This window comes from Canis aureus, chromosome 1 (genome assembly GCF_053574225.1).
Source record: "Canis aureus isolate CA01 chromosome 1, VMU_Caureus_v.1.0, whole genome shotgun sequence".
NCBI lineage: Eukaryota > Metazoa > Chordata > Mammalia > Carnivora > Canidae > Canis > Canis aureus.
In genome coordinates this window covers 44,730,037-44,756,478 of record NC_135611.1, presented here as the reverse complement: position 1 = coordinate 44,756,478, position 26,442 = coordinate 44,730,037, and the positions used below count along the sequence as shown (strand labels likewise).

The 26,442-nt window shown below is 37.2% G+C and overlaps 1 protein-coding gene and 1 long non-coding RNA gene across 13 annotated transcripts in view; one reads left to right on the top strand and one right to left on the bottom strand.

Moving 5' to 3' along the window:
* The first annotated feature begins 320 nt into the window (after nucleotides 1–320).
* The window catches only part of IPCEF1 (interaction protein for cytohesin exchange factors 1), a 174,832-nt gene continuing 148,710 nt past the window's right edge, over nucleotides 321–26,442 (top strand). For 4 of the 12 annotated variants that reach the window (XM_077897731.1, XM_077897696.1, XM_077897708.1 and 1 more), the window contains exon 1: nucleotides 321–605. The gene's annotated coding sequence lies outside the window, so the exon portion shown is untranslated. Of the gene's footprint in view, nucleotides 606–7,556; nucleotides 7,637–8,252; nucleotides 8,363–8,856; nucleotides 9,021–26,442 lie in introns of those variants that run through there. The other 8 variants (XM_077897739.1, XM_077897701.1, XM_077897716.1 and 5 more) reach the window with 4 other exon arrangements.
* On the bottom strand, nucleotides 23,305–24,840 carry LOC144314081 (uncharacterized). The gene is made up of 2 exons (XR_013379735.1): nucleotides 24,561–24,840; nucleotides 23,305–23,677 (listed from the first exon to the last, which is right to left on the bottom strand). It is a non-coding gene; the product is annotated as an uncharacterized LOC144314081 (long non-coding RNA).

Genomic DNA, 26,442 nt, shown 5'->3' with positions numbered 1-26,442 from the left:
AACAGGAGCAGGCTCAGACTTATTTTTACACTAAAAGGCTTTTGCTCTCTATTTAGAGGATCCTTATAAACTATTAGGAGAAGAGGAAAGAGAGAAATTTGAAGCAAGTTTGAGCCTAAAAGAGGTGGATGATTAAGGAGCGGCATCTCCAGTGAACATACTGAGAACAGCTCTGCAAATGTTCCCACCCTCCGCCTGTAAATAAACATCTTTGCTTCCAAAACAGGAAAGCAAAACTGGGTGATGTTTTGTACATGTGTCCTGGAACTGAAGACATTGGGTAGTGCTTGGGGATAAGTGGAGTCAGGCAGACAGGCCGCGCATGCTTTGCGTGCATAGTGCCCTGGATTTGGGAATCGAGGAAGGGACACAGATAATGATAAGAGGAAAGAACAAGAAAATTGAGGAAGTAGAGATGACACTTCCTCTTCTTTCGAAAGAGCTTCAGTCTCTGCTCAGCTTCTAATTGTAGTCCTGTGTAGACTGAGCCTCCAGAGCTGTTGCTGCTTGGGGTGGAATCCTCAGCCTTTTCCTCAGTGGATTATGAGTTTTCTGAATTCAGGGATAACCAGTCAGCTCTTGGATTTACTCTCTTTCCCTTGCATGTAAGTAAAATCACTCCTTGGCTGATGTATCAGTCATTGCCTGGCTTATCAAGATGACAAAGTAATTGATACGTTAGCACTCTCTCTTTCAGAATGGTGATGAGTTTTTAAATGTGACTCTTGGGATACGACACGATATTTGCTCAGCTCTTCATGAATCTGCTGCTGGGAAGTCCAGTGTTAAAATTACTCTTTAATTCCCTTAGAGAATGGTTGGATGCTCATTCTGCTTTTCTGTTTCTTGAATGGATGTTGTATTGACAGTCACTTGGACCACAGACCATGGGTTTGATTTAGAAAGGCACAATTTAGCATTTGTTTGGGTCCTGAGGAATTTGCTTGGAGGAAATGCTCTGTGGCTGCCCTCTTTTGAGAAGCTGTGTTATTTGTGGAGGAGTCTTCTTTGTATGTAGGCAGCTGGAGGGGATTTTACTTTTAGGTAAAAGCCACAGGCTTGAAATAATACCTGTATATAAATGACAACTTAGGTAATGTTGGTCCTGAGGTTTTTTACCAAGGACATCTGGTATATGTGAATATGTGGTTTTCTTTGTGTATATGTGAAAGAACTTTACTTGTAAGAGTCCGAGTTACCACCCACCAAGGCATCTTTGGCTGTCATTTTGGATTTTATTTTTCTGCAAGAGGCCGATGTGTTCCTACTACTGTCCTAGGCAGGGCACAGTCATATATAGAGTCTGATTCCTCCACCACAAATTATTTTACATAGAAAATAGGAACAGAAAGACTATGGGTTTCTTTTGTGCAAGTATGGAGGATAGAGACTTCAGTGTATGTATTTGTTGAGGTACTCATTCTTCAATTGATTTTTTTCCATTTTCTTCCTTTCCTTTCCTTCTATATCAAGTGTCTTTTCTGGGGAGGGTCTGTGTGTAAACTATTGCAGGCAAGCTGCGTTAAGCAAATGTGTACATCAGCTGAGTCTGGAAATAGGAAGTTCTTTCCTGTGGTAGTTTTCTGTGGCAATAAGAGATAAGCTATTACTTCATGACTATTGCCTGAGACTTTCCTTTTGACATGGGTATCCTTCTTGAACAGCTAACTTCTGCTTTTCATCCAGCGTGGAGACTAGGTTGTGGGAACTGGTAATGCCAACACAGGTTGACAATTTGCGAGCATGTTTCATAGGGCAAACAATATGTGGAAATTAAGAAAATCCTAAACCATGAGCTCTTGGTGTTGAAAAAAATCATGCAAATGAGGGAATTCTGATACCCTGAGGGCTCAAAATAGTGTCTGCCGCATAGTATGCTCTCCATCAATTTTCGTTGAGTGGATGAATGATATAGTGGTGATGGAGGTGATGGTATAGAGTTGGAGCTGGTGGTGGAGGTGATGGTGGAAGTGGTAGAAGTAGTGGTGAAGACGGTGGAGATGGTGGTGATGGTAGAGGTAATGGTGGCAGCAGTGGTGGTAGATGTGGTGGTGGAGTTCAGGGGATTATGGGACAGCAATATGACATAGCCAGGAGAAAATGTAAACTTGGGGTCGGATCCATCTGTTCAAAAGCTATGACCTCTGGACATGTAAAGTGCTGATTATAATACTCTGAGCTTTTGGGCTGTGTGTGAAGATCACAAACCTGATTGCACAGGCTCTGCTACTTCATGGATCCTCACTAAATGACAGTTGTCAATGTATTTTCAACATCATAGCCACATTTAAAAATTTAACCACCAATTTATATTTTTTATGCTTTTCAATATTTCCTAAATTACATAAATAAGCATGATTCTTTTAAAGAATTACCTACTACAAAGAAATGTTACAAGCCTAGTTATCAGGATTAAGTTAAGCACATGCAGTGTATCTATATAAAGGAATACTATCAGTACAATGATGTTTATTTCCATAAATTGTTATTTATTAATGTTAAGTAAAAAAGCAGAAGCACAACTGTTTCAATTATGTAAAAATATGGTAGAGAAGCAAGGTTGAGGTAAATGTGTTAAAATGTTACTATATAATTAGTGGATTTATAGCTGATAGTTATATTTGTCTCCGCACTTTTTTATTTTTTTTTCTAAATTTTCCATTAGTGAAGCATTATCTGGATTACCTCAATAATCTGAATACAAAATAAATGTTGAATTAAAATAAAGGAACAAATATTTTACCCTCTTTTAATCTTTCACCAGAAATAAAATAAAAGTGGCTTCTTATAGTGTGCTAATGTTTGTGGTTCATTGCAATCTAAGAAATGACACATTTATGTGATTTAATGTTCATACAGGGATTTCTTTTGAGAGTAAGACTAGTATGGAATCATGTGATAACTCTAAAGTGGAAATAAACAAATACGATCCCACTTGGGGCTGACTGGTCTAATTAGTCCCTAGAATCACGTTAAAAAATGGGTTAGTTCCTCTAGATGATTTATAACTGCCTCTCAACCTGGATGACTTTCTAGCAAGTTCAACAGTTAATTCCATAGTTAATAGTTCTAAATTATGTTTAGAGTTTCCAGCATAAGAGTAATAATTTTTTTCAAGCATATTAACACTTTATCATCTTGGGAGAGATTGGCAAAACATTTTTGTGAAGTCAAGAAATAATTCTTGTTGTTGGGATTGGCCATCCCATGTCATGGTGCCAGTGCCAGCTTGTCACTATGGAGGAGTCCCTGATCAGAGACTAACTTGGAATCAAACACTTGGTCTCCCAGGTGTTGAGCTACTCTCCTTTGTCTTAGAAATGATCATGTGAGAGACATTTGCCAAAGGGGCAAAAGACGAAAAACAGGCTTCCCAAACTAAACAGCTTTTGAAAACAGTAGATGAAAAGTGAATTTAGCCAGTTTAAATTCACCCCCAAATTACTAGAATGTGGCTAAGCTCTTTCAAAAATGTCTGAATACATTAGCGAGAGCAAGCTAAGGAAAGAATTAGTCTAACAGACAAGATACCTACTGCCCAAATAGCCCAGTGTGGAATATGACTTGAACTAGAAATAGCAAAATTGGCTTTTGGGTAGAGAGTGTGTAGCATTTTTGGAATGCTGCATGTGTGCAGCACTGAATAAATACCCACGATATTACTGAACACTTCCAGGCACCATAACCAGCACTTTTACATGAACAATTTCAGTCACTTCTCAACACAATCCCAGGAAATAAGACTCGTCCTCTCCCTAAACCCAAAGGCCAGAGAGGAAAGTCCCCTTTCTAAATCCCCAGGATAGAGATGGGATTCAAACCCAGATCTTCATGTGTCTCCCCTGTGGCCTGACCACTGTGTTACAGGGTCCTATGTTGTTTTCATTCACCTTAGAGATTTTCTTACATAAGCCAGTGGTTTGAGGCCAAAAATGAGAGGGCAAAGAATGGGTCTGAACAGATGCATTGTCCACCTTGAAATCTCCTTAAGTGAAATTCCTCTCCATTTCCCGACTGAGGGGGAGTGCAAAGGACTTTTTCTTTTTTCTTCAGGGAACTGCCCATGCCCTATAAAATAGCACATATGGTTGTCACGGTAGCCTACATTTTAGGTGGTCTGGTGGGATTATATTGGGACTGCTACTCAACCAGAGAGGAAGAAAGGGACCTGGTGGCTGGTAGCATTCATGGCTCTCAGGACCATCCTTGGGTAGTCTGCAACCCCCGTCAAGGCACACAACAATTTCAGCACTGAAGCATCTTCCTTGTGGCTCTTTTATAATGATAACTTACCCATCTGAAAATATCCAATTTGCATTTTGAATGTCTATGGACAACATATTGATGGGGCTTTTGATTAGGCTTTATGTATTAGCAGGAGCAGTATAGGACAAGGGCTTAGGAGATCTGGGTTGCCTGTGACATATGACAATTGAGTGCTACCAAGCAAAGCATTTCACTTCTCTACACATAAGTCTTCTCATCTATAAAAGCAGAGAAAAAAATTCCTAAGCAGTACGTTTTCTGCTGTGGAAGAAAGTAAAAGTGCTGTAAACCAAGGGGGCCTTCTATCTTTGCTCCTTTTCCAGTTTCTTACTATGCAGAGACTCCTTTGGCATACAAGAGCATTACTGGCAGAAAAGGATTAAAAGTCTCATGGGCTGAATTGTGCATCCCTCCCCAATAAACATATGTGGAAGTCCCAACACTCAGTACTTCAGAATGTGACCTTATTTGAAAATAAAGTAGTTGTGGATGTCATTAGTTGAATTAAGGTGAGGTCATGATGGATTGGACCCCTAATCCAATATGTCTGGTGTCTTTATTAGAAGGTAGCCCTGTAAAGACAGACACACAGACACCATGTTATGATAAAGACAGAGATTGGAATTATATAGCTGTAAGCCAAAGAATGCCAAGGAATTGCCACCCGGCACCAGAAATCTAGGGAAAGGCAGGGAAGGATTCTCCCCTATGGTTTCAGAGGGAGCATGGCCCTGCAGACATTTTGATTTCTGACTTCTGATCTCCAGAACTATGAGAGCATAAATTCCTGTTGTTTTGAGCCACTCAGTTTATAGTATTTTGCTACTACAGCCCTAGAAACCATACAAGAGGAAAGAATAAAAGTCATTTTAAGTGCTAGTGATAAGCTCATCTGTATTGCTGGCAAACATTTCTAGGGACCAAATCCAGCATGACTCATTTCTCTGACTTTAACCTGTGGCATTGGGCCTTAAACAGTAGAGTCACTTCATCATTGAATGGGAATGAATAAAGACACTAAACAATGAAACACATTTACAAAATGAAAATCAGGCTATTGTGAAATCTCTAAAAGGGCATCTTTTTATAAATTGCATCTAGCTAGGGATTCCAGATTATTGTACCAATGTGGTCATTTGTTGGATATGGAACATTTGTGTCTACTTGGGAGGATATTTACTTCCTCAAGTTGTATGTTGGAAGAGAAGGTTAAATATTCTGACATGGAAAATAATGCAACGTGATGATGCTTTGGTCCAAATATAAAATCTAAAACCTTAAGTAGATAGCAAATGGAAACTCCCTAATCAATGAGCCATCAGGTCATTATAGTGGCTTAATCAGTCCTCAGACACATAAAATTAATTTGGTACCCACCAAGCTATTTTAATGACAGCATAAATAGCCAGGATTTCAAGCATATTCTTGGGTTTCTCTGCAACATAAGAATCTCTTAAATCCCCTTTTCAATGGAGTTTAAATTACCCTAATTCTTATTACCATAATCGCCTCTAGCAGAACAACATTCTTTTAGCAGGAAAACATCATTGTGTGAGTCATTTAATCTGCCCAAAACTAAAAATAAATTTTTGATTCCCCTTTTGTTTGTAAAAAGATTTTATTTATTTATTTGAGAGAGAGAGAGAGAGAGAGAGGGAGAGGCAAGGGAGGGGCAAAGGGAGAGAGAATCTCTACCAGACTCTGTGCTGAGCATAGAGCCCAATGGGGGGCTTGATCTCATGACCCTGAGATCATGACCTGAGCTGAAACCAAGAGTTGGAAGCTCGACGGACTGTGCACCCAGAGGGCCTGTTTTTTTTTTCTTCCTCTTTTAATTGATCCATATTCAATTTTCTTTGGACTTGTTATTCATTTTATATAATCTGTTTCAAAATGCTCAACAGAGGGCAGTCCAGGTGGCTCAGCAGTTTAGTGCTGCTTTTGGCCCAGGGCCTGATCCTGGATACCTGAGATCAAGTCCCACATCGGGCTCCCTGCATGGAGTCCGCTTCTCCCTCTGCCTATGTCTCTGCCTCTCTCTCTCTCTCTGTGCCTCTTATGAATAAATAAATAAAATCTTAAAAAAAAAATGCTCAACAGAAATTTGTGAAATTCTATTTCAGATTTGAATAAGGTAGTTCTTTTTTTCCCTATTGTGAAGAAAAATGCTTTCTTAAGTCTTGTGTACTGATCTCTAATGTCAGAGAGAAATAGAACATTTAACCATTCATGGGCAAATATTATATTGATATTAGACCTTGGTTTAAAATAGGAAAATACAGACCTCTCAGAAAAGAGAGAAATGAAGCTGACTCAAAATATTTCCCAGGAACTTCAGTTTGACATTGTTCACTTCTATAGAATGCAATTCAGTACCACATGTCACAACTCACTTGGCTGAACTTATAGTAGGTCTCATTTTATTTAATTAATTAATTAATTAATTATTAAATTATTAAATACATAATTTATTAAATTTAGACTATTTATTTATGATTATTCTGTTTGGATACCTCAGAGCAAGCATAGCATTAGGGAAGTTTGCAATAGTTTTTATAGTCTCGTGACCATATGTAGTCTCATTAATTTCTTGAACGTGTTTGCAGATTCTGCTTTTTAAGCAAATTAACGATTGCAACAAGAACATTTTATTAATTCACTTAAATTACAGGTCTATTATAACAACTGGTTCTTTCAACCTGTTGAATTCTTGAAGCAAATTTTGCTAAAAGCCTTATTTTCTGGTTCCTCGTTGAACCGTAAACCCCAAACTCTCTTGCCACTCTGACAAAAAGAAAAGGCAAATAATTATTCTCACTAGTGAATATAAATGTTAATCATATAATGTGATGGGAGCCCATTTTTGAATATTCAACATTCACCACATGCCTACTGAATACCTAATATTTTCCAGGTGTTTCACTGCAAGAGCATGAACGAGATTACCTTTTCGTCTTCCGTATATCATATGAATTAACACTACCATTTCTTGGTTAGATTTAGTTACAGCCATCTGTCAAAGAGAAGGATCTGAACTTGAACTCTCTTGGCCAAAGTTTTCCAGCTAGAACTAGATTTCACTCTGGAACACAAGCTACTGAGATTTCCTGGAGCTGGATTTTCAACTTGATTAATCAAGTAGAGCTGCTTTTGCGTAGGTAATGGGGACTTAAGAGGGAATTGTCAAGTAAGATTTGAGCTGGGCACAAGAGTACCAGTTAGTTTTATTTTGTGACCACTCATAAACACTCCAAAGCTAGGTACAAATCAGTTGCCTTGAGAGGAACATCAGACCCCCCAGCTATTGTGAGCCGGAAAGCCAGCAAGCTAACATGAGGACAGAGGCACCAGAGCATTTATCGAAGCAAGAGTGAGTAAGCAGAGCAAGAAGCCTCAGGGATTTCCTGTGAGGCAGCTTTGCTTTCACATTTTGGTATTCTTTATAACAGCAGGGTTCTGGACATGGGTATGGTCATTTCCACTTTGCATTAAACATTTACTTCCATGGCCTTTGCATTGGGAGCAAATTAGCAAGAGCTTCCCCTCAGTCCTGGACTCAGTTTGGGCATTGAGTATCTCTGTCTCTGCCTCACAGGCTCATATTTGTTATCATTGCTCTCAAAGACTCCACTTTGGTAGAATCTGGGGCCTTTCTCTGTACTCATCCTCCTGGGTTCAGCATCTTTCAGGGTTGATCACATACCCCACTTATCTGTAGGCCTCACGACTCAGGATTTTCTACCACTTATACTTTCATGCACTCTTCTCTCTCTCTTTCTCTCAAATTTCTCCTTCAGTCTTTCTGTCAACTATAGCATCTGATCTGATTTACTTTTTGGTTCTCTGCCTTGCTATCTCTCGAGCTTCTCTCTTGTGAGGTTCCCTGACCTCAATTTTCTTCAACTGTTGTTTCACAGAGTAATTGGAACACCCATCTTTCTAGTCTTTTTTCTTTTTTTAAGATTTTATTTATTTATTTATGAGAGACACAGAGAGAGGCAGAGACACACACAGACAGAGGGAGAAGCAGGCTCCCTGCCGGGAGCCCGATGTGGGACTCGATCTCGGGACTCCAGGATCATGCCCTGGGCCAAAGGTAGGTGCTAAACTGCTGAGCCACCCAGGCTTCCCCTATCTTTCAAGTCTTGATCTAACCCTGGTTCCCCACTTGTTTCCTCTTGCTAGTGGGGTTATTCAGATGCACTTACATTATTGTCATGTTTAAAATTGAATTATTGCCCAACAGTCTCTGGATTTTCTCCTTATACTCTTCTGTGAATTCATGGAGAGTTGATCCAAACAAATGATCTTGGTTAGGTATAAGTTTTTAAAAAGCCATTAGTTTCTCTTTGTTCCTCATTTAGGGGTGAATAGCTCTTTCTCCAGTCCTACTATATTATACATTGATATTGCGTACTTGTGTTTGTCCCTGGGTCAAGTTATCTTTGGTGTCTAATATTTTTCTTCCTGGCCAACTGGCCATTCAAGTAAGAACAATTTTCTTTTTTCCTACTTGTTCAACCCAATCAGTACTCCCCAGGCAATCTTGGCTGTGGTCAAATATCTTTTATTTCCTCCTACCGCCAGCTTCTGTACCTCTTTTTTTCATGATTATTCAGGCACATTGGATTACTCTCTCTGCCGAGCTTTACAGTTTGCTTAACTCTTCAGCCTGTGCCTGGTCTCCTGGTGTAAAGGAAAGATTCTGTGATTCTCTGGCTAAAGTGAAGGTCTTACATCCCCTGGGGCTTTGGGTAAGTATGACAAAGACTCAGGTTTAGCTGCCTTTTTTTTTTTTTTTTTTTGTTTATGCAAACATTTCCATTGAAAATCTGCCCTATGTGCTTGGAGAGCCTAGAGAAGTGTCATAGATTGATATTTTAGTGTCTATATTTTAGGATTGGGCAAGTAGGAAGCTGCTTTCTCAAAAATGTTTTTCTAGTGATGGCTCAGCGATTGAGCATCTGCCTTTTGCTCAGGGTGTGATCCTGGAGTCCCAGGATTGAGTTCCACATTGGGCTCCCTACATGGAGCCTGCTTCTCCCTCTGTGTCTCTGCCTCTCTCTCTGTGGGTCTCTCATGAATAAACAAATAAAATCTTTAAAAATATGTTTTTCTAGCTTTTTGTGTTTGCTTTTGTTTTTGTTCTATTCTTTCATAGGAAGACCTTCTAAATCCTAAATGCTTCTTCACATGGAAGCTCTGAGCTGTGGCTGATTTACAATCTACTGAGTGTATGTGTTTATTTTCTTATATTGATACAAAGACTTTCTGCTGTCTGTAGGTAGGGCAGATGGTAGTACATCCATTGAGGAGACTGAGGCTCAGAATGGTTCAATGGTATGTCCACACCATGCTGTTAGTGAATGGCTTAGCTGAGCCTTGAGCTCTAATTACTGTCTCTTACAGATTTTTTTCCCCTTTGGAGAATTCTATTGCCTGGCCTTTGTCAATAAATTCACTACTGATCTGTCATCAAGGTGAAGTTTGAGTTCAAATCTAATCATCTCCTGCCCCTGAAGCCTGGGTCATCCCATTAGGCATGTATTGCTGGGATTGGGAGGCCCTTACTCATCTGTCTCCGATACCCAATGTTAATGCTTATTGCGGAGAATCAGACACAAAACCTATTTTAGCTGGGTGGGAATTTAGATTCCATTTACTCTAACACCACCACCTTATGGATAGGGAACTGAGGTCCAAAGATATTCTGTTATTTCCCAAATGTGTACAACTGGTTGGAAGTAATGCTTAGTTCACTGTCTAGATTTCCTTAGTCCTCGATGTTCTTCACTGTTAAATCTGGGTTGAAATGAATACATTCTTAGCAGGGAAAGGTCTTTAAGTTGTTATGAGTTACTAACACCAGTGCATGAATTATCCAGTCAGAGCCTTCCAAGTGACCACTAATTCAGATTACCAAACCAGTTGGCCTACATGTCCAGCCTTGAGCTGATAAAGGCCTGATCTAGATCCTCTCAATTTGAACTGCCCAACAGAAAAGTCCACATCATTTATTTTTTAAGATTCTTTCGGCTTTTCTCATTTAAAATGTCTTTCTAGATAATGAGGGATTGTTCTTTGCCTATGAAGGTGGTGGATTTACTTGATTTCATCCTTCTTCTCCTCTAAAACTCTTTTCTGTCAAGGCTTTGCATGTACAAGCTGTCAGGGTTGAGGGGGTAGTCTGTGATGGTTGAAAAATTGAAATGAATTGGCTTGTATGATGATGCAGCCCATGACTGCAGTTTCAGTAACACTGAAGACCATCAGGAAATGAAGCCCATCTAGTTTTGGTGTTCTTGGGTAAGATACAGACCTGTATTTCCACAGGTAGGAGTTAATGCTGGCCTTTCCATTAGATCTAGTTTCTTTCAAGTCTCCCTAACCACTGTCCCTTCCAAGATCCCCACAAGGTCTGCCTCAATGTCACCTGACTATCTAGATTTCATAAGCTATTGTGGGGATATCCCAATCACACATATCTTTACTGACAGCTTTTCCTGACCCTGTAATGCAACTATTTTACAACAAATTCCCCTACCAGTGTCCCCTTCTCTCTTGTATCTCCCTCATTAAGTGACGACCTCTTTTAGGCTTGGAGGATATTTGGACTGGCTTTCTACCTGGTAGTTTCTCTGGTGATTTGGAAATCTGCACAGGATGGAGGTGAAGGGAGGCACTCTTATTGCCATAGAAGAGAGAGGATTCCAGCAGAACCTCCACAGAATGGTTGAGTCTCTGAAGGAGAGGATCTCTTCAAACTTTTTCAAGATTTTTAAATCAGAAGGTTATTTTTTGTTATGTATTTGTAAAGATTTATTTATTTATTTATTTGAGAGAGGGTGAGAGAGCATGGGGGGAGGGGCATTGGGAGAGAGAGAGACTCTCAAGCTGACTCCTCTATGACTGAGGAGCCCCAGGTGGGCCTCGATCTCATGACCCTGAAATCACTACCTAAGCTAGAGTTGGAGCTTAACCAACTGAGCCACCCAGGTGCTCCAGAAAGATTTTTAGCTCTTTATTTTTTTTTTTTAAATTTTTATTTATTTATGAGAGTCACACAGAGAGAGAGAGAGAGGCAGAGACATAGGCAGAGGGAGAAGCAGGCTCCATGCACCGGGAGCCCGACGTGGGATTCGATCCCGGGTCTCCAGGATCGCGCCCTGGGCCAAAGGCAGGCGCTAAACCACTGCGCCACCCAGGGATCCCAAGATTTTAAATACATACATAAAACAGTCAATTTTAGTTTCCTGATTTCCTGAGCTTAGACTCTCAGATACATATTTGTCATTCACAGCCTTTCACCAGAAGTTGCATTTGCTTTACAAGATGAGATGAATAGGCCAAATGTCTTGCAGGTATGAAGTATGAAAATGTCATGATCCCTGATTCTTTAGTTGTATTTGTCTAAATGTGAATGAATGAAATTGTAGCAGAATATTCTTGATGGGAACTGTGTCTTTTACAAATGAAAATACAAGATTCCTATTAAGGTTCACCTTCAGCTGATAGACTGGGAAATGCTGGGTCACACTTCAGGACTAAGCCAGGCTATTTTTGCCCATGGATGTCTTGGAAGCAATGTGTGTGATAAAAGTCAAGAGGTAATCATCATGTAAGAAGCCTGGTTTCATGGCTGAATATACTTGTGAGGGGCCCTGGAAGAGAAAATTCTTGGATTGGTTTTAGAGTTGCAACCAGTAGAACTTTCTTGGGCAGAGTGTTAGCTGAAAGAGAAGCTGTAATTTTAAAAGTTGGTTGGTATTCTGTTAAAAGGAAAGTTGTTTCCCATCCTATTTTGTTTTAAGGGAGTGGTTTGGATTGGATCTCTTTTGTCCCACACTTAAAAAACTGGATTCTGTGCTTGTTGTTATTGGTTATTGATGTGTTGTATCAGGGAGGATTATCCCTCTGAGAAAGTATTCTATTCTGGTAGGCCATATGGAATTTCAGTCGTTCCTACCCCACATATACTTAGTCTTTTCAGTTTCTTCTTCTCTGGTGAACAAGAGTGTGCTCCTTGCCGCAGAGGTATGTTATGCTATAATTCTTACAGATGGAAGCTTCAGGTTAGCTGGGACCTAATAAGAGATTTTAACTGCATGAGTTCCAGAGTGGGGCCAGAACATGCTCTGGAGCTTGCTGTGAGGAAAAAAAGATTCAATACTAAAACTAGTCCTGATATGAATTGAGATTATAAATTCCCCTGATGATAGGAGATCTCTTAATTAACATAGAGCTGCCCAGAAATCTATTCTTTTCCTCATTTGCTTCCTTAGGCTTTGGGGCCATTGGACTTTCATAATACAAGGCTGTTGCAGGACTCTCTGGCAGTCAAATGGGTAGGGAATCCATGAAGAAATAACCTATTTTCTTTTTTTGCATGACCGATCTAGGAAATCATGACAAAGTTGCTCAGTGAATAGTTACTTAAAAAATATTACTCTTAGTCATTTTACAAGAAGGTAGCTTTAAATTTTTTTCCTGTTTAGAACCAGAAAAAATAGAACCTAAACTAATACTTTTTTGTGCAGTTTGGTAATTATTCATTGTCTTCTGAGACTTCTGCTTAGTAGCCTTGGAAAGAAATTTAAAATATCTTTCCTTGCTATTTGTAATAAACCAGTTGGTGTTTTAGGTTGAGTATCACTCCATATCACATTAGTCAATCATAAAAAATATTAGAAACTCCCTTTTTGCAGATTATTATTGACTTGGCTTGTGTTTTGAATCATTCAATAGTGTTGAATGCCGAAGTTGCTTAATTTTTCTTAGGTGAAATCAAGAATATAGAATGATAAAGTGAAGTGGGAGCCTCAGACATCATCTGGCATCAACTCTTAGATTTGAGACAGAAGAACACTGAGGCTGGAGAAAATCAGAGTCTAAGTGAGGTCACAGTGCTAACTTGTGGCAGAGAGAAGAGAGGAAGAAGGGATCCAATGTTAGGCAAACATCTTCACTGAAGGAATTTTTTTTAGGGCCACTGATATGCTTGTTGCAGGATTTCTTTGCTTTTACTGCCCATGGTTCTTGGTCACACTGCTTTGAAGAATGAAGAGGTGGACTGGATGAAGAGTGATAGGCAGCAAAGCAAGGTTTATTGAACAAGAGTATAAAGCCCCTGGGGAGGGTGAGGGAGCCAGGAGTGCCCCTGGAGTTTCTAAGTGTAGGGGTTTTTGTGAGCTTTTTTGTGGAACTATCTTTAGCAATTAGGGTGTGCTGAGTTGTGCCAGTTGGGGCTTTGGCCAGGTAGTTGTCTACCTATTAGGTTCATGTCCACGTGCTGATGATCTTTTTGGCTGACATCTGGGGGCTTATGTCTTAATTGCCCTTTGCCCCTGATAGGGACAAATGTCTTGCGTTGTTTTATTTTAGGACTTTTGCAGAAGTCACTTCTGGAAAGGCTGCAAAGCAGAATGCTAGTGCACTCCTGTCTAAGCTGCAAAACAGGATGTCAGTGCTATTTTATCTTAGCTGTCCTGACGCCATATTTTCTTGTTAGGGACCCCAGCCATGACTACCGAACTGTCTATCTAACTCACTTCTAACATGCTGATATGTGTTGTAAATCTCCCACATGGGAAAAGATTTTATTATAGGGAGTTTTTTTTTTTTTTTTGAGATTTATTTATCCATTTTGAGAGAGAGAGAGAGAGAGAGAGAGAGAAAGGGGGAGGGGTAGACAGAGAGATTCTTTTAAGCAGACTCCCCACTGAGGGAGGAGCCCATTGTGGGGCTCAATCCCACCACCCATGAGTTCATGACCTGAGCCAAAACCAAGAGTCAGAGGCTTAACCAACTGAGCCAGCCAGGCACCCTTAATTGTAGGGAAATTTAATAAGCAGTTTTCCCCAGTTTATTGGCCAAGGAACACCTTTCTGGCAGAACTGAGCAAGCTTAGGGTTCATTAAACATGTTTTAGAAATACTGTTCTTTGCCTTACTCCACCCTTTAACCAAAATATGTTTTTTTTTTTCTTTGCAAGTGAATCAGTCTTAACAGATGTAACTTCACATTTTGTTGACCTTGTTGTTCTGTATCTAGGGGAAAAGATCTAGGAATGCAATGGAAATGAGAACAGTAAGCAACTCGGGGATTGTTTTTGTTCTGAATCTTTAGGACATAAGTTAGATTAAATTCTAAAAAAATGGATTAACTGGTAAGGGAGTAAGAAGCTTCCTAACTCTCAATAGGTAAATGATAGGGGCATCTTAGGTGGCTCAGTCCATTAAGTGTCTGCCTTGGGCACAGGTTATGATCTCTAGGGTCTTGGGATGGAGCCCCATGTCAGGGAGCCTGCTTCTCCTTTTCCTTCTGCCCACCATTCCCCCTGCTTGTGCTCTCTCTCTATCAAATAAATACATAAAACATTTAAAAAAATAGATAAACCATAAAAAAGACAGAGGATTGGAAGTTTTGTTGCAAAGAGAACAAAATTCTTAAATGATATGAATACATATGGCAGCATAAAGGATGTACTTCATCTTGCTTCTTCTAACTCAGCAAGGTCCATCCTAATTATGATAATGACAATTGTGTCAAGAAGAAACTCTAGCAACTACTTTATATGAAACTGAATATATTCACTTAAATTTAAAAAAGGGACATCCAAAGGAAATATTCATGAAGTTGCAGTCAAAATTACTAGGCTGAACAGAATTCATTCAAAACTTTTATTATCTTCCCCCCAGAATCATGTTAGAGATTCACGTTATTGCCCACTCTATGTATTCCCAGTGCTTAAAAGAGTGATTGGCACAAAGCAGACGCTCAGTAAATATTTGTTGAATAAAACAGTTTATTAACTAGGTATTCTTTATTGGTAAGGTAATACAGACATTCATTTAAAAATTTAAACATTTGAAAGAACACAGGATGAAAAGTTATGCTTACTCCTTATCTAGGACTTCCAGACTCCCACTATAGAAGAAACCACAGTAACCAGTTTGCATAATGTTCTTCTAGAATGTTCTATGCATATCTAAGCATACATACATACATATATGTGTGTATATATACACATTTACATTTATATATATATTTTAATATTTTAATTATATTTATTCATGAGAGACAGAGAGAGAGGCAGAGACACAGGCAGAGGGAGAAGCAGGCTCCCCACAGGGAGCTCCATGCAGGACTCCACAGGGAGCTCAATGTGAGACTCTATCCTGGACCCGGATCAGGCCCTGAGCCGAAGGCAGACACTAAACCCCTAAGCTACTCAGGCGTGCCGTATATGGTTGTTTTTAAACAGGTAGAGGCACACCATATAGATAGTTCTACATGTTGATTTTATTCAATTAAATATCTAAATGACATAGATTTTAAGAATTGCTTCAAATAAATGAAAAATTATATAATATTGACATTTTATTTTTCTTTTCTTGATGATGTCATATCTTATAAACCATTTGTGTTTCTTTTCTATGAACTGCCTCAAAGTTCTTTGTCAATTTTTCTATTGATTTAATGGACTTTTATAACTGATTTGTAAGAGGTCTTTATATATGAAGGAAATGAGCTCATTGTCATATGTGTCGAAATATTTTTCTCAGTTGATCATTTGTCTTTGACTTTGTATGGTGGTTTTTTTTTTTTTCTGTGCAGAAAAAAACATTTTTTAATGTAGTCATGTTCACTAATCTTTTTGGAATTTGGGTTTCGTATATTGCTTAGGATAGCTTTCTCATCTTCAAAAGGAAATAAATTCCCCTAATTTGCTCTAATAGTTATATTATCTCATATGCTCAAATCTTTTACTTAAAATTAATTTGATGAAATGTGGCTTTATTAGATGTTTTCCACATGCTATTAGATATTAAGCTACATTACTAAATTTCAATGTATTTAAGCATTCATTTTTAAAAAATTAACTTTGTTATCATGGAAAATTCCAAACTTACAAAAGTAGATAGTGAAGAGTGAGAAAGGTGACCTGATAGGCAAGATTTTGACATTTTTGACCTTATCTAAAGCTTGGAAATCTACATTTCTTTCAGTTTAACAACTTTAGCTGTGTAAATTGGAATAACAAGGGTGTGTTATTTAAAACTGATCCCTCACATTGCTCCCAACAAATAAAACAAACAACCATTGCCACAAAGGAAAACTTAAAAGTTTCCGTAATTTTTAAACACTGTAACAGTGATGATAGCAGGGAGCAAAATATCAAACAATATCATTGTTTCCATCCTTGTTGTCTTTTTGTTACTCTTCATTCCATGATCTTAGGGGTGCCTACAATCACATGGAAAAATCTGACTTGCTGAACAACATCAACAGAATTCATTTTGTTAATTTTCCAAAAGTCTAAGTGGATTTGCGAATAGCAGCTAATGCTTGGGTGACAGGACCTAGGAGTATGTTTTGTGACTTTGTGTTTCTGACACTACTTTTATTTTTATCTTAATTATCTTTCAATATATACCTAGCTAGACTTGGTGAACTGAAGGCACAGCTAGTGTTAAAATGTGCTGCATTATGGGCAGCCCCGGTGGCTCAGTGGTTTAGCACTGCTTGCAGCCCGGGGTGTGATCCTGGAGACCTGGGATCGAGTCCCACGTCAGGCTCCCTGCCTGGAGCCTGCTGCTCCCTCTGCCTGTGTCTCTACCTCTCTCTCTCTCTCTCTCTGTGTGTCTCTATGAATAAATAAATAAAATCTTAAAAAAATAAAATGTGCTGCATTAAAATATAATCATTATCAGAGAATAAGAAGACAAGCCACAGATTTGGGAAAATATTTGCAAAGGCGTATCTGATAAAAGGACTGCTATCCAAAATATACAAGGAATTCTTAAAACTCAACAAAAAGAAAACAAGCAACATGATTAAAAAATGGGCAAAATATTTGCACATACATCTCACCAAAGATACAGAAGACAAATAAGCATATGAAAGATGCTCAACATCTTACCTTGTTAGCGAAATGAAAATTAAAACAATCTATTAGAATGGCCCAAATCCAGAACACTGACAACACCAAACGACGGTGGGGAAGTGGAGCCATAAGAACGCCCATACCTTGATGAGGATTTGAAAGAGCACAGCTATTTTGGAAGACAGTTTGGTGATTTCTTATGGAACAAAACCTATCCTTACCATACTATCTTTCAATTGTACTCTGTGTTTATTTACCCGAAGGAGCTGAAAACTTATGTCGCAGCAAAAACCTGCACAACGGATGTTTATAGATATTGGGCAATGTGGCTGCCAAAACTGGGAAGCAACCAAGATTTCCTTAATAGGGGAATGGATAAACAAACTGTAGCACATCCAGAGGCTAGAATATATTTAAAATGCTAAATGGAAATGAGCTATTAAGCCATGAAAAAAAAAAAACATGGAGGAAGTTTAAGGAATCTTTTAAATGAAAGAAGCCAATTTGAAAAGGCTACTACTGTATGATTTCAACTGTATGACATTCTGGAAAAAGTAAAACTGTGGAGACAGTAAAAAATCAGAGGTTGATGGGTTGGGAGTAGGGAGAGGATTTTTAGGGCAATGAAAATAGTCTATGTTACTATTCTAGTGGATACATGCCATCACAGATTTTTCAAAACCCATAGAATGTACAACAGCAAGAATGAACCTTACTGTAAACTATGGACTTTGGATAATGATGTGTCACTGTAGGTTCATCAATTTTAACACATGTATCACTGCTGGCAGGAGCAAGAAGAGCTGAAATCTGACTAATGGTGAGTTTTCTATTTTTTTCTGGCAGTTTTTTTTTTTTATCAGTTTTTGCTACTTGTATTTTGAAACTCTGTTATTAGCTGCATAAACTTCTAGGGTTTTTAGATCTTCTTGATGAATTGATCCCTTTGTCATTATGAAGTGCTGTTTTATATCCCAGCTACTATACTTTGCCCTAAATATATTTTTCTGATATTAATGTGGCTTTCTTTTGATTTACTTTAGGTTTATCTCTTTATATCCTTTCTATTAACCTATTTGTGTCCTTATTTTTGATGCATTTCTTATATGACATAGTTGGATATTGTTTTTTTGTATCGAATTTGACAATCTATGTCTTTTATTGGAGTGTCAGAGCATTTACATGAAGCATGATTATTTATATGGTTGGTTTTAAACTGACCATATTGCTATTTGCTTTCTATTTGCCATGTTGATTTTTTCTTCCCTTTTCTCTTATTCTGTCTTCTTCGTGAATATTTTTTCTGAGTTTACTTTAGCTCCTTTGTTGGCTCTATTAACCATTACTCCTCGTGAGTCTGAAAGGAGATCCTCTGCAAACCTCTGGAGGCCTTTTTCTATATAGCTGTCTTTTTTCTGTTCCTCTGCCCTGTGAACTGATTGCTTTGGAGTCTCCAGCAAAGAGGTCTTTCTGAGTTTTCTCAACTTTGAGTTCTCAATTTCCTCTACGGACTGAAAGCTTTCTCCATGCATTCAACTGATGTAATCTTGAGACTTACCTTGTTGGTTTCTTATCTCTTGGGGATCACTGTCCTACATTCCTGACTTCCAACGCCATGAGAGCCATTGTTTCATATAATTTGTCTATTTTTGTTGTTGTTTCAGCAAGGAGGGTGAACCCAGAATCTGTTACTCCATCTTGACAGGAAATGCTTGTACTTATGAGGGGTTTTGCACTACCCATTCCTCCTGCCTGTAGTACTCTTCCTCTTGGACTTTACATGGTAAAATCTTTCTAACCATTTAGATCTTTGTCAGAAGTCAGCCCCTTAGAGAAGTTTTCCCTCAATCTGAAGGAGCCACCCAGACACTTTCACATTTTTCTCTCCCTTTGTCTTTGATATTACTTTCTAATACTTCCCTTGATGATTTAATTATTAAGTTTTTAAAAATCTGTTTTTTTTCCACTAGATTATAAACTTGAAGATATTAAAGATGTTATAGACCATACCCACACTGATTCTCTACTACCGGTAGCACTGCTTGACACATAGTAAGCATTTGACATGTGACACATAGTAAGCGTTCAACATACCTTTACTGAATGAATAAATGAAGGAATCCTTATTTTTGTTATTTTGTTATTTTGTTGTTTAAATTGTTCTGGTTTTGGTAGATTGGCTTTTCAGATTGGCTAATATGCCCTCAAAACATGTTTCTATCCTTTTATTTTTTGGGCACTTCTTTATTAAGTGTACAATTTTAAATTTCATGAATGTGTATACCCATATAACTACCACTACACTCAGAAATAGAACTCTTCCATTATTCCAGAGGTTTTCTGAACCTCCTTTCTGTAAATTTCCACTCACTATGTATTACACTATTCTGATTTTTATCCACTATAGATTAGTTTTCCTTTTATTTTTTTATTTTATTTTTTATTTTGAAGTTCGTATAGATGGAATTTTACAGTAAGTACTCTTATGTGTTTCTAAGATGGTTCATGTTGCTTTGCATGTCAGCAGTTCATTCTTTTCATTGCTGAATATAATTACATTGTTTGGATATATGATAATGTATTCAACCATTATTTTTGATGAATAGTTGAGTTTTTCCAAATTTTTGTTATTATAATTATAATTAAGTTACTATGAAAAGCTTTGAAGACATTTAGTTTTTTTCTCTTTGAGTAATTACTTGGAGTGAAATTGGTAGGGTAGGTATAGGAAAACATTTTCCAAAGTGTCTGTCCTATCTTAAAATCCGGTAGTTATACTGAGTGTCATCGTTGTCCTACTTACTCTCAATATTCAGTGTTGTCAATTATTTTGATTTAAGTTATCCTGTTAAAAGCAAAACTTGTGTTTCCTTGATGAAATGTTGAGCACATTCTCATATACTTATTAGCTATATCTTTTTTTTTTTTTTTTTGTGAAGGGTTTGCTCAAGTTTATTTTCTGTTTTTAATGGATTGTTCATCTTTTTTCCTATTTGTTTGTTAGATTTTTTATATATTCTGGATACAGTCTTCTAGTTACATATATTCATTATGAATATTTTCTCCTGGCCTATCACTTGCCTTTTTATCTTAAGAAGTCTTGATGAGGGGTGCCTGGGTGGCTTAGTTGGTTAAGCGTCTGCCTTGGGCTCAGGTCATGATTTCAGGGTCCTGGGATTAAGTCCTGCATCTGGCTTTCCCTCTCTCTCTCTGTGCTTGAGCTCTCTCAAGTAAGTAAATAAAATCTTAAAAAACAAGAAATCTCGGGATGCCTGGGTGGCTCAGTGGTTGAACATCTGCCTTTGGCTCAGGGTGTGATCCCAGGGTCCTGGGATTGAGTCCCACATCAGGCTTCCCTCAAGGAGCCTGCTTCTCCCTCTGCCTATGTCTTTGCCTCTCTCATGAATAAATAAGTAAAATATTAAAAAAAAAAGAAATCTTGATGAGCAATAGCTTATGTTTTTTTTATTTCATCTAATCTATTAGATTATTTTATATTTTGTGCAATTTGTGTCACATCTAAGAAATCGTTGCTTACCCTGAGATTGTGAAGGTATTATCCTATGTTTTCATTTGGAAGCATTATTATAGCTTTTACTTTGAATATAAAAGGCATTTTAAGTTAATTTTTGTTTTTAGAGTAAGTAAAAGTTGATATTTACTTTTTCCTATAGAAGTATCCAAATTTCCAGATCTGTTTGAAGAAAAAAAAAAAGAAAAAAACTTTCATTTCCCTTTGAATTACTTTGGTTTCTTTGTTGAAAATAAATTCACTGATGTATGAATTTATTTCTGGATTCTCTATTTCATATCAGTGATCTACTTATCTTTTCTTGCACCAATTCCACACTGTCTGGATTCTCTAGCTTAATAATAAGTTTTGACATTAGAGAGTACTATGAATCCCTCACCTTTATTTTTCTTTTTCAAAATTATTTTTGCTATCATAGGTCCATTGCATTTCCACAAAAATTTTAGAATCAGCTTGTCAATTTCTACAGAAACAGCTTGCTGGTGATTCTCTTTGGGAGTGAATTGACCATACCAGCCAGTATAGGGAGAATTGATATCTGAATAATTTTAAGTCTTCTTATCCATGATCATATGTCTCTATTTATTTACATTTTCTTTAGATCTTCTCTCAGCAATTCATAGTAGTTTTCAGTTTAGAGATCTTACATGCTTTGGTTAAAATTATCCCTACTTATTCTTTGATGATAAGGTAAAGGGAATTGTTTTTAAAATATTATTTCTCAGTTTTTTGCTGCTATATAGAAATATAATAGAATTTTTTATATTAATCTTTTATCCTGTGACCATGCTAAATTCAATGATTACTTCTAAGAATTTTCTTTTAGAAGATTTATTAGGATTTTCTACATGAATTCCTTAGGATTTTCTAAACAAGGTTTTGATTTTCTTTAAGACTTTCCTTCCTTCTTTTTTTTTTTAATTAAGTTTTTATTGATTTATTTGAGAGAGAGAGAGAGATAGTGAGAGAGAGAGCACAAATGAGGAGGAGAGGGAGAAGCAGGCTCTCCATGAGCAGGAAGGTCACAAGAGGCTTGATCCCAGGACCCTGGGATCATGGCCTGAGCTGATGGCAGATGCTTAATCAAGTGAGCCACCCAGACTCCTCTGATTTTCCTTAAGATTTTCTATAAAAGACAGTTATGTCTTTTTCTAAGTCTCTAAGTCTTTTTTTTCTTATTTTTATTGCACTATCACTGCCCATACAAGAATAAGTAGAAGTTGTGAGATGGGACATCTTTTGCTTGTTCTTAACAATAGGGAAGTACTTAATATTTTACCATAAATAAGATGTTAGCTGTAAGTTTCTTTTTTTCATAGATGGCTTTTTATGAGATGAAGTTCCCTTCTATAACTTGCATGCTTTCATATTTTTAATCACAAATGGGTTTTGAATTTTGGCAAATACATTTTCTGCATCTATTTAAATGATCATATGGGTTACTCTCTTTATTCTGTTAACATGATGATTTATATTGATTGATTTTTAAATGTTAAATCTGGAATCAACTCCCCATAGTTATAATATCCTTTCTCTATATTGCTGGATTCAATTTTGCCAGTATTTTGCTGTGAATTTTTACATCTATGTTCATGAAAGATGCTGGTCTGCAATTTTCTTATAATATCTATGTCAGGTTTTGGTATCAAGGTTCTGCTGTCATCATAAAAAGAGTTGGGAACTATTCCCTCCTCTACCTTCTGGAAGATTTTATAATGTTCTTTGGGTTTTTGGATACTCATTATGTTTTACCTGTCTAGAAGCTGAGAAAGAAATTTAAATGTACATATTATCCTCTTTCCTGGAATGTTTATCTACTATGTAATGATAGTTCATAAGTAAAAAATGTTTGCATCATCTGCAAGTTGTTTATTCACATAATGTGATTACTTACTTTCTTCTAAAATCAGTATAGGTATTTGAAGTATCAGAACAGCAAACCAAAATTAACACTTACTTATGTGTGTGCATGCATGTGTGTGTACGTGTGTATGTATGTACATACATATCTATATATCTATTTTTATATCTGTTTGTTTGAGAAAATATATAGTATCCTAGGAAGTGCTTCTCTGAGTATACAGTGTGATAGCTGGATTTGAGAAAATTTCATATTATTTCATAAAATAGAATGTCTACAAACTATGTCTCAGAAGGACAGGAATTAAGAATATTGAAGATTATTTAAATCCTCAGATGCACAAGTTTTATTAGAGCCAAGTTTTCTAGGCCTTTTAAAAGTTTTTCCTCAGGGCTGTTGAGGCCAATTGCACTCATTTTAGTTTCATCTCGTTTTATTTTATCCAATCTCTTTCTTTCCAGAGTGTAACGAGCTGTGAAGGGGCCAAGATATAATCAGGGAAGAAGAAAGAAAAAAAATGAAGGTCTTGAGTTAGACACAAATTGGAAAAATGAGTCTCAAAATGGTTGAAAATAATCATCCCTAATCCCTTTGATTTTAGCTTCTTGAATACATATGAACTATGATTGGCTTCTAGGATTTATAATTCACCCAGGAGTTTTCGTTTTGTTTTCATGGTACCTTGTGATTGCTTCAGGTAACAATATATGACTAGAAATGAGAAAACAGGCTTGTGGATTGAAACCCAAAACAACAGAATGAAATTCATACAATATCAATTTATTCTAAATTACTGTTCTGAGGAGAATACTCTCCTAATTTAACTATGCTTTATATTTTTGGGAAAATATATGAATTTAAAATTTGATTCACTTTGTTAAACAGACAGGGGAAGAGTTAGAACAGATGTTTGTGTTGTGATTTAAAATTTGGGGGACTTAGAAGTTATTATCTCTTGAAAGTCAAAAACTTTCTTTGCTGCTTCTTCCTTTCCTTCATTTTCTTCCTCTCCTTTTTCTCCTCCTCCTCCTCCTCCTCCTCCTCCTCCTCCTCCTCCTCCTTTTGCTTCTCCTTCTTCTTCTTCTTCTTTATTTTGTCTTCTATTTGGAAGGACCATGCTTGAAGTTGTGCACTGGGAACATGAAACAGCTTTGAAGCATTTTTATATCTGCAGGGACTTTATTCAAATGCAGTCTTGCTCACCTTGGAGTACCAAACCCAAAGCCAGTTTTTACATTTGGTTGGCTTTTTTATTTACATAGATTATTTTCCCTTCACATCCCCATTGATTTTGTGTCTTTAACACACTGATAAAAATAAGACATTACCCATATTTTGGTTACACTTGGAAAATAATAATTGCTAGCAAGAGAGGATCCAAAGCCAGAGGAAGGGAAATTAAGAAGGAAACAGGGCCCGAGAGGGGCCATCTTAACTTGTTTTCTTTACATAGAAATGTCTCAAGATGAGAGTTGAAACAATGTTTTGGACAACTATATTAAAAAATGTTTAGTAGGCACATTTTCCAGTCATATTATAATGAGAAACAGATGTAGATGCTGTTAAATCATGTCAAATATGAACTGCCTGTGTACCCCGTGAATATGTGTAAATATTTAACTAGCAAAACAGTCACAGGAGAACTGCTCTGGAGTAATCTTGGAAGCAGGAAACCACAAATTATAGGTCTGAAATTTACCATGCATGGCTTATGAGTTCAGATAAGTAAAACCAAATGAAGAGACTCTGAAAGTTTTATAAATAGTTCATGATTTTTGGTAGGGGGAGGGAAGAAAAAGGATTAAGGAGAATTTTAATGCACTTCAAGTATAATCAGTACATTTAATTATAACCAGAGCAGCAAGAATCATCTGATAGGAATTCAGTTATTCATTTGGATCTAGCATATATTACTTATCAACTTACATAGGAACAATTACTGCAAAATCAGAGCTTACCCTAATTAAGTTCTAAAGTCAGCATGTAAAGTAAAAATCATATATATTCAGACTTACCCTTGACAGTCTCCCTGGAAGGCATCCTGCTGGAGACAGAAATACATAGTTCTACTAACACAGCTAATGTTGGAACTGATCCCCATATCTTCTGCAGGTTTTGGATGATGAGGATAGGTTTGGTTTATGGGCCAAATGGGAGGGGGGGTTAACTATTGACATCAGGAGCATGTTGCTTGGAAAATATGTATCTTTAAAATGAGAAGCATGCTGTGATTCTAGTCAGATGGAAAGGAAAACAGATTTGTGCTTTCCATTTCATCCACAGCCTGGAGCTTAGACTCCTAGAGGGGAAGAGTGGAATGAATTTGCCCTATTTTATTGCTTTGTTTCACGTCTAATTTTCACTTCATCAAAATAATATTGTCTAATAACCATCTTCACTTTAAATTACTTTGTTGGAGTATAGTTTCCATATAGTGGGGTGCACCGCTCATAAGTGTTTTAGTTCTGAGTTTTAACAAATGCACATATTCATATAACCCATGCTGTTACCAAGATCCAGAGTATTTCTCTTCTTGCTCTATTACAGTCAGTCCTGCTGCTCTTCTCTCTCCAGCCTCAATCGTCATTCTGATTTCTTTCTCCACAGATTGGTTTTGTCTGTTCCAGAATCCATATCAATGGCATTACCTGGCATGTACTTACGGATCTGGCTTCTTTTGTTCAGCATAATGCATGTGAGATTGATTTATGCTGTTGCATGTATCATTTCTGTTTATTGCTGCCTATTGTATCATATATCACAATTTGTTTACTTCTTTTCCTCTTTTTAGACATTTGAAATGTTTTCTGTTTGAGACTATTATAAATAGAGTCACTATGAATATTCATGTACATGTCTTTGTGTAGAGGCATGTTTTGTTTTCTCTTGAGTAAATATTAAAGAGTAGAACTGGTGGTCAGAAGGTATGTTGTGTTTATTAAGAAACTGCCAACCATTTAAAAAGAATGTTGTCGCTTTTTATATGCTCATTAGTAATGTCTGAGAGTTCTGGTTGTTTCTCATCTTGTTCACTTCTTTTTATTTTTTTGTCATTATAGTAGTATCTCATTGCAGGTTTGTGGGTTTTCCTAATAATTCACTATGTTAAGCATCATTTCATGTGCTTCTTGGACATTCGTAGATCTTTTGTGAAGTATCTGTTCAAATCATTTGCCCATCTTTAGCTGGTCTGTCGTTTTATTATTGAGTTGAAAGAATTCTTTATATATTCTGGATATGGGTCCTTTGCCTGATAGACACTTTGTGAATATTTTCTCCCATCTGTGGTTTGCATAGTCTATCAATGTCATTTTTAAAGTTTCTTTATTTTACAGAGAGAGAGAGAGAGAGAGAGAGAGAGCAAGCAGGTGCAGTGGGGTGGGGTAGAGGAAGAGGGAGAGAGAGTCTCAAGTAGACCCTGCACTTTGAACAAAGCCTGACATGGTGCTGGATCTCACAACTCTGAGATCATGAGCTGAGCCAAAACCAAGAGTCAGATGCTCAATTAACTGTGCCACCCAGGCACCCCTATTAATGTCATTTTTAGTGAGAAGAAATCTTTAATTTTTTCTTCTATACTTTCTGCATCCTGGGTGAGAAATCTTCATGTACCTCAAGTTTTTGAAAGTATTCTTTTTATTTTCTTCTGGAAGCTTTATAGTGTTCACTTTTATATTTAGGTCTATGAGGTAGGAACCAAAGTTAAATTTTTTTTATAAGGTATTCACTTGTTCCAGGAGTATTACTGAAAAATGTCTTTTCTTTCCACATTGATTTGCTCTGATGTTTACTTGAAAATAGTTTGATTATAAAAGTGTGTCTTTTTTTCTCAACCCTCTCTTCTGTCTTATTGTCAATTTCTACCTCCTCATACCAATATCATGCTGTCTCAGCTGT